The 9,497-nt window shown below is 44.2% G+C and overlaps 1 long non-coding RNA gene across 1 annotated transcript; it reads left to right on the top strand.

Annotated features, from left to right (window-relative positions):
• Window positions 1–139: 139 nt before the first annotated feature.
• LOC131383461 (uncharacterized) lies at window positions 140–1,545 on the top strand. The gene is made up of 3 exons (XR_009213501.1): window positions 140–189; window positions 286–455; window positions 1,399–1,545. It is a non-coding gene; the product is annotated as an uncharacterized LOC131383461 (long non-coding RNA).
• The last annotated feature ends 7,952 nt before the right edge of the window (window positions 1,546–9,497 follow it).

Below are 9,497 nucleotides of genomic sequence, written 5' to 3'. Positions count from 1 at the left end.
GTTTAGGGAGGGGCCACGTGGGAGGCGATTGGATCACGGGGAGGTTTCCTCCATGCAGTTCTCGTGATAACGAGTGAGTTCTCGGGAGATCTGTTGGTTTTATCAGGCAGTTTTTCCTGCTCTTGCTCGTGCTCTCCCACCTTCCACCATGACTGTAAGTTTCCTGAGGCCTTCCTAGCCATTCGGACTGTGAGTCAATTAAACTTCTTCCCTTTCTAAATTACCTAGTCTCAAGTATTTATTTATAGCAGTGTGAAAATGGACTAATACACTTGCCTTTCAAAGGTTGAAAGATTAAAGAAATCAAAATCGAGAAGTGAATTACAAGGGTCTAAACCCTGCAGAAAGTATTAGTCAATGAAATTTGCTTTTCATAAAAACATGCCAAATTGGCCCTTTTTGAAAAGTATCAGTGCCATTAAAAAAGCAGCCAGACCAACTAAAAAGAGATGCTGGTAAGTTAGAGCTACGTGTTTGTCAAAAAGACCATGTACCAATTTTAGTTTATTGTCATTTGATTTTCACCCATTCTTGCTTTTTGTTTTTAGTTTTTCGAGTCTTCTCCTGCCCCACCCATACCCAAATGAGTATTTATATTTGTTTGTTTGGTGTGTTTCTGCAAGCATGAATGACCAGCTGCTTTGGACCTGTGATTCTGAATTCACCCCACCCACTGCCTTAGTTCCGTGTGTGTGGCCTTCGCTGAAGTTTACAGTTTCCTACATGCCACTTAATCACTAATGACCATGGGGACTTACTTCAAATGCCAAGGGAGTTAGCCCCCACAGCTTAAAGTGCTTTTGTCTGTAATATTAAATGAAAACGTTGTACGTTGAACTAAGAACACAATAGCTCAGAAAAAGTTTAAACAACCTGAATCTTACTTTTCAACCAGGAAAATGAATTTCAGGTTGAAATATAGATGGGAAAACATAGAGCTTACTCTGACAATAAAATATGACATGGGTTCACACTATAGAGTCTTAATTTTTATTAATCATACCATAACTCCACTTAATTTGGAACTAAAAACACTACTAGAAAATAGTATTTGTATATCACATGATAGGAAGGGGAAAAGTTGACTCAATAAAGGTCTATCAATAGGTGTATACTGCTTATTAACTAGCCAAAATTATTTTTTTCAGACATCAGTCGTCTACAGAGATAGCCTATAAAATATCCTAATTGCATACATTTTATTTCTTGCAAGCATATAAAGAGCACATTCCTCCTTTGACATTATTCAATGAGTCATGCTGGAGCAATAGAAGAATTTTAACTGATGTTTTACAGAAATCATACAAACTGCAGAGTTTTAACAGTGTTCACATATGATAGAAATTATTAAATTGATAATATCTAATTTTCTATAACACTTCACGTTTTTTTCTCCAGGCCAACAAACTGCAGAAACAACGGTCAGTAAAACAACTAAGAGAGGTCCTGAACTTCTTTCCTCAGACAATGACAGAGGCTTATGCAGCCACACCCCACAGACGCTGTGGGTTCAGCTCCACCACAATAAAGTGAACATCACAATAAAGTACGTCCCACTAGTTTTTTGGTTTCCAGTGCATATAAAAGTGATGTTCATGGTATATTGAGTCCATTAAGTGTGCAACATCATTGTGTCTAAAAAATAAAATGCATACATTAATTTTAAAACAAATACTTTATTGCTAAAAAAAAAAAAAAATGCTAAGGATCCTCTGAGCCATCAGTGGATCGTCATCTTCTCGCTAGTGGGTCTTGCCTCAATGTTGACAGCTGCTGACTGATCGGGGTGGCTGTTGTTGAAGGTTGGGGTGGTCTTGGTGATTTCTTTTTTTTTTTTTTTTGAGACAGAGTCTCGCTCTGTCACCCAGGCTGGAGTGCAGTGGCGCAGTCTCGGCTCACTGCAAGCTCCGCCTCCCGGGTTCACGCCATTCTCCTGCCTCAGCCTCTCTGAGTAGCTGGGACTACAGGCACCCGCCACCACGCCTGGCTAAGTTTTTGTATTTTTTTAGTAGAGACGGGGTTTCACCGTGGTCTCGATCTCCTGACCTCGTGATCCACCCGCCTTGGCCTCCCAAAGTGCTGGGATTACAAGCGTGAGCCACCGCTCCCGGCGGTGATTTCTTAAAATAAGACAACAGTGAAGTTTGCCCCATTGATTGGCCCTTCCTTTTGTGAAAGGTTTCTCTGTAGCATGCAATGCTGTTCGATAGCATTTTACCCACAGTAGAACTTCTTTTAACATTGGAGTCCGTCTCTCAAACCCTGCCACGGCTTTATCAATTAAGTTGACGTAACATTCTAAATCCTTTGTTGCCATTTCCACGACGTTTAGAGCATCTTCTCCAGGAGCGGATTCCATTTCAAGAAACTACTTTCTTTGCTCATCCGTAAGAAGCAACTCCTCATCTGTTCGAGTTTCATCCTGAGGTTGCCACAGTTCAGTCATCTTCAGGCTCCACTCCTAATTCTCTCACTATTTCCACCACACCTGCAGCTCCTTCCTCCACCGAGGTCTTGAACCCGTGGGCATTGGAATCAACATCCTCCAAACTCCTGTTCATGTTGATATTTTGACCTCCTCCCATGAATCCCGGATGTTCTTAATGGCGCCAAAAATGGGGAAGCCTTTCCAGAGGTTTTCAATTTACTTTTCCCTATATCCATCAGAGGAATCACTGTCCAGAGCAACTCTAGCCTTCTAAAGAATATTTCTTAAATAAGACTTGAAAGTCTTATTACTCCTTGTAATTTAGACTGCTGACTGCAGGTTGTGTTAGCAGGCATGGAAACAGTGTTCATCTCTTTGTGTGTCTCCGTCAGGACTCTTGGGTGACCAGGTGCATTGTCAATGAGCAGGAATATTTTGAAAAGAATCTTTTCTTCTGAGCAACAGCAGTAGGTCTTAAGTGTGGGCTTAAAATATTCAGTAAACCATGTTGTAAACAGACATGCTGTCATCCAGGCTTTGTTGTTGCATTTCTAGAGCACAGGCAGAGGAGATTTAGCGTCATTCTTAAGGGCCCTAGGATTTTCAGAATAACAAATGAGCACTGGCTTCAACTTAAAGTCACCAGCTGCATTATCCCTGAAGAAGAGAGTCAGCCCGTCCTTTGAAGCTTTGAAGCCAGACACTGACTGCTTACTATCTGGGAAAGTCCTAGATGGCATCTTCTTCCAATAGAAAGTTCTTGGTCTACATTGAAAATCTGTTGTTTAGTGTGGCCACCGTCATCGATGGTCTCAGTCAGATCTCCTGGGGAACTTGCTGCAGCTTCTCCATCAGCACTTACTGCTTCACCTTGCACTTTTTATGTTACGGAGATGGTTTCTTCCCCTAAACCTCATGAACCAACCTGTGCTGGTTTGCAGCTTTTCTTCTGCAGCTTCCTCACCTCTCTCAGCCTTCACAGAATTGAAGAGAGTTGGGGCCTTGCTCTGGATTAGGATTTGGCTTAAGGGAATGTTGTGACTGCCCAGACTTTCTCCTTCTCAGCAGTAGGACTGTGTGCTTTCTTATGGTTCGCTGGAGTCTCAATTTCAGTTTCCTTCACGAACTTGTCCTTGGCATCCACAACTCGGCTAACCGTTCGGTGCAAGAGGCCTCGCTCTTGGCCTATGTCAGCTTTTCACATGCCTTCCTCACTAAGCTTAATCATTTCTAGTTTTCGGGCTAAAGTGAAAGACTGCAATTCTTCCTTTCCCTCGAACACTTAGAGGCCATTGTAAGGTTACGAATTGGCCTAATTTCAATGTTCTCATGTCTCTGAACATAGAGAGGCCCAAGGAGAGGGAGAGGGATGGAGGAAGGGCTGGCTGGTGGAGCAGTCAGAACACACCCAGCTTTTGTCCAGCAAGTTTGCTGTCTCGTGTGGGCACAGTTTGTGGTGCCCCAAAACAATTACAGTAGTAAATAACATCACAGATCCCTGATCACAGATCACCGTAATAAGTAATGAAAATGTTTGAAATGTTGTGAGAATTACCAAAATGTGACAGAGACACAGAGTGAGCACGTGCTGTTGGAAAAATGACACTCATAGATTTGTTTGATTCAAGGTTGCCCCAAACCTTGATGCTACTCAATGTTACAAGGATTTTTTAAAATTTCAGTTTAATATAATTTGGGTGAATTATGTAGAAGAAAATTGATAGTTTAAATTTATATTCTTCTACATGCAACATTGAGTAACCTGATTCTAGTATTTGGAGAGCAGGTACTTTTGTATCAAATAATATTAGGAATGTACTTTCTCTTTTCCTCCCAAATGTTTGATTATTCATAAGTTAAAGGCAATCCGGGTACACGTCAGTTCCTTTAACAGTTGTTCCTGAAGTCTGTGTGATGAATGTTTGTAAATTAAATCAGGTTTTTCCATTGAGCAGCTTTATTACAATTTTGGAAATATTTATCTTATTTGATTCTTGATCTTCAAGATTCCCACGCACCTTCACATTTCCCAACACACACACTCACACACTCTCACACACACGCTCATGCCCACACACTCTCACTCATATGTACTCACACACGCCCACACACATACTGACACACTTGTATACTCACACGTGTATGCTCACACACTCTCACTTATATACACACACATGCCCACACTCACATTCACACACACATGCACACATTCACATACATGTACTCACACACGCATGCTCACATACATACTCTCACTCATACACACACATGCTCACACACGCTCACTCATGTACACACATGCTGACACACACCCGCTCACACTCATACACACATATGCTCTCACACACGTTCATGTACTCATACACTCAAACGCTCACACTCATACTCATATACACTCACACACATATGCTCACACATGCACACACATGCTCACACATGCACACACAATCATACACACATGCTCACACACACACTCACACATGCTCATACACACAGATACACGTGGTCACACACAATCATGCTCACATGCTCACTCACAGACATCCTCTCACACATGCTCTCACACCCATACACGCACATGCTCATACTCATTCACATATATTTACACACACACAAATACAGGCTCACATTCACATACAACCATACACCCACATGCATGCTCACACCCACATGTATTCAAACGTGCTCACACAATCATACACACACATGCTCACACTCACACTAACTCACATGTACTCATACATGCATTCATATTCAAGTACACTCACACACATGCACTGACACACATGCTCACACATGCTCACACTCATGCTAATACACACATGCTCACACACACTCATTCACATATATTCACACACATACATTCACACAATCATACACCCACACACGCTCACTCAGACACATATATTCATATGCTCACATTCACACGCATGCTCACACATGCTCACACATCCACTCTCATATACACACATGCTCACACACTCATATATTCACAGATACACATGCACTCACTCTCATACACAATGCTCAATATGCATTCACATCACACACTCATACTCACATATACTCACACTTACACATATATACCCAGTCACTCACAAACACACACATTCTCACACACATCCCTGCACACACACATGCTCACACACATTCACTTATGTATTCACACTCACAAATACATTGACACACAATTGTATACCCACACGCATGCTCACACACATATACTCAAACACATGCTCACACATTTACATACACACATGCTCACACACATATACTCACATGCTTTCACACACACACATACACACATGCTCATACACACACACACATGCTGACACATATACTCACAAATGCTCACACACACATGCTAACAGTAACATACACACACTAACATACACTCAGACTCATATACTCACACACATATACACACATATAGACTCACAATGCTCACACATTCACTCACATATGCTCACACAGACTCACACTCATATACTCACACACAGACACACATTCATATATATGCTCACATTCACACACATACATATGCTCACACACATGCTCACACTCACAGTCACATATCCTCCTACATACATGCTCACACTCAGTTGTGTTAATTAGGCTTCTTAGTCTGCTTTCTGCTGCTATAACAGACCAGACAGATTGAGTAATTTATACAGAAAAGAAGCTGCTTTGGCTCATGGTTCTGGAGGCTGGGAAGTCCAAGAGGCTGCACGGCACCTGGTGAGGGTCATCCTATGGTGGGCAGCATTGCATGGTGAGAGCACACGACCCAGAGAGAAAACGGGGGCCAAACTTACCCTGTATCTGGAGCCCACCACCACAATCACTAGACCTCTCCCTATAATGGCGTTAATCCATTCACGACGGAGGAGTCCTCACTGCCTAATCACCTCTTAAAGGTCCCACCTTTTAATACTGTTACAATTAAGTTTTCAACACATGAACTTGGGGACACATTGAAACCACAGTATTAGGCAATGATTTGTCATCTGTCACTATAGTTCAATCATTTCATCAAGCAGTTTCTTTTTGAAATATAATTACTCCCTTAATAATCACTCCTATGAGTCTTATATTGAGTTCTTGGAACAACAAAATGCTAAGTTGAATCGCCATTAAACTGCAACATTAAAACGAGTTTCAGAAAAAACAAAAAGTTCTATTTAGACTTTAATGACAAGGAGATAATGTACTTTAACAAAGGTTTTGCTGTTATTATTCTTACCATGATAGCTTTAAGTCAGTTCCTTGAAACTAATTTTTCAAATGAGTGCACATTTTCTAAAAGCATTATAATTTTTAATAACTTCAAAAGTCTGTGACCATCATAACAAAAATCGATTTTAAGAATTCGCGGTTTGGACTTAGGTGCATGTATGTTCATTCCAGATCACCACAGACTGGAAGTGCCTGTTAGCGTTCCTCTCATTGCTGTTTTTCATTTACAAAAATGTTTGTCATCTATAAAAACACAGTATTTGGTATTTTTGCCCTCAAAAGCACACATATATTCTGGGACTGGTGAAAACATTAATGTTTGATCAAATATGTAATTAAAGAGGTAACTGTAAAAACAGTTATATAATTCTAGAACTAAAAAATACATTCTTATACAGAGAGGCTTGATCAAATTCTTAAAAAGGGGAAAGCTTGTTGAAGTCAAGTTGATGGTAGGGTAAAAAGTTTAAAAGTATTTTTTGATTAAAAAAAAAAAAAGGTGGGGGAGCTTTTTTAAATGAAGGCTCCACCACCCCTTTGACTGGAGGACGGTCACTTCCCAGGACCCATGGTCCACACCAGCCACTGGAGTGGCTCCTGGGGAGCAAGAAAAAGGGAAAGGCCTGCCCTGTCCAGAGCCCGCATGTCAGCGCCCACATCCTGACGTGGCCGGCCTGCAGGCTGCACCAGCACTGCCTTCTCCGGGAGCCATCGGTGGGACCCAGGCTGCCCCTCCACCCGGGCTGCACCAGCGCCGCCTTCTCCGGGAGCCATCGGTGGGACCCAGGCTGCCCCTCCACCTGGCTCCAGGCTCAGCAACTCCACTCGCAGATTCCGAGGCCACGTCCGGTCCCCCTGCTCCAGCCCACCCCCTGCCTGGGACCAACCCCCTCCCTCTCCTCTCGCACTCCCATGACCTCGCAGATCCAGCTGTCCCAAGCCGAGTCTCGGTCGCTCACAGGCCCAACCCCGACGAGGCCCTCCAGTGTCCCCTCCACGTGACCTCCCGTGTTCCGTTCTCCCACGTGGCCCAGATCAAAAGCTCCAGGCCAGCCTTCATCCCCCTGCCCTCCCACCACGCTGCAGACACACCCCTGCCCTATCTGCTTCTCAAACCGTCTGAAAGCCACACAGCTGAAGGGTTTCTCTCCACTTGAAGGAGTCACAACTCTTCAACCACAGCTTCTCTTCATTAAAAAATAAAATGTTTGTCTCCCTCAACAAATACTCACATGCACAATCCATCAATTCCTGTTTGCTCTACCTTCTCCATAGTTCTGGATTGTAGAGTGGGTTAACTTAAAATGTATGTTTCCTAACATACTCAGCGAGTGAACTCCATGCCTTCCACTTCCTTCTCTCTTCCTCTCTTAGTCTCTAGGAGGGCAGCGTGTGGGGCCTGAGGGTCACGCCCCTCAGGGCAGGGACGCAGCCATAGAATAAGACACACACATCTGATACCCACCCCAGTGCCCCAGCCCGAGCCCAGGCCAGGCACCCCTGGAGGCCTCGCCCTGGTCACTGCCCTCCCACCCACCCCGTTTCTTTACAAGCCTCCCCTCTCTTGACCTGGTGCTAGCCTGGTTCCTTCCAGGTCGGCCCAGTGCCACAGAGGCTCCTCGAGACCTGCCTTGCCCACCCCAGGAAGCTGGGTAGCATGGGTTGCCCTGCCGATTTCTCCTCCACCCTCCTCTCTAAAACCTCTCTCTCCCTCCCCCTGACTCAAAGCCCCCACCTACTGCTGACCAGGGAATTCTCCACCTGATGCCCCTGGTGTGGCCTGAGTCTATCTCTTCCAAAGGCACAGCCCGGCCATCCGCTCACACCAGAGCCACAGCCTGGGGCAGGTGATTCCCCCTCCCCCACCAAGGGGTGCCCTGGCATCCAGTGTGCAAAGGCCAGTGGTGCTGTGAACACCCTCATGTACAGGGCAACCCCACCATCAAGAATGACCTGCCCCGAATGCAGGGTGCTGGTGGCAAGAAGCCTGCTCCAGGGCTCTCTGGAGGTCAGCACGGCAATGGCTGCCCTAACACAGGAGTCTGGCTGCAGGTGAGGGGGTTTCCCATTGAGAAGCCCAAGGAGCTCTCCCCATTACAACAGAAACGGGAACCCAGAGTTCCCCGCAGCTCAACCAATCACACTCACATGCTAAAAACAGAAGCTGCTTGAAAAACTTTTTTCTGGTCAAGCATCTTTGGAAAAGGATGAATTACACTAACCAGGGGTTTCTTCACTGTAGGGAGTGCCAGGGCCTTTAACACACTTTCATGTCAAGAATCCCAGAGGGTTGTACAGCAGGCAAGACTTCCCAAATTTCTGTGACCATGAAACATATTTTTCAAGGGACTCAAGGAGCCCACACTTGGAGGAACACCTCCTGTGCCCAAGCGTTAGGGTTTCCATGGTGAGTTGGCCACCATGATCCACTCTTCAAAGCAATTAGATTATATTTTAAGCTTCATCATGCAAATAATTTATCATCTTCAGCAATTTCCTCAAAAAATTTTATTACAAAAATAAAAAATAAACTGAGCAGACCTACGTCCTACATTATGGGTTGTGATGAAAGCTTACGAATCTCCAAAACCTCAGAAACCACACACGCACCTATAAACATAGGAATATATTTTGGGGGTCACTGATCCCAGGTCGCACACTCTTTCATGAACAGGAGCCAAGAGGCTGTGGATGGGCCCAGTAACCATCAGACAGCTGATGGCAAGACAGAACCGGGATCTGCCCCGCGTCTCCTTTCCTCACCTGTTTGACTGGTTTTTATAGAATGCTGTCATATGGAGATGGCACCAAGGGTATATCTAAGTCACATGAT

Source organism: Hylobates moloch, unplaced genomic scaffold, assembly GCF_009828535.3.
Source record: "Hylobates moloch isolate HMO894 unplaced genomic scaffold, HMol_V3 SCAFFOLD_5, whole genome shotgun sequence".
NCBI lineage: Eukaryota > Metazoa > Chordata > Mammalia > Primates > Hylobatidae > Hylobates > Hylobates moloch.
Note: the sequence above shows the minus strand (reverse complement) of the source record. Positions and strands in the feature narration are given on the sequence as shown.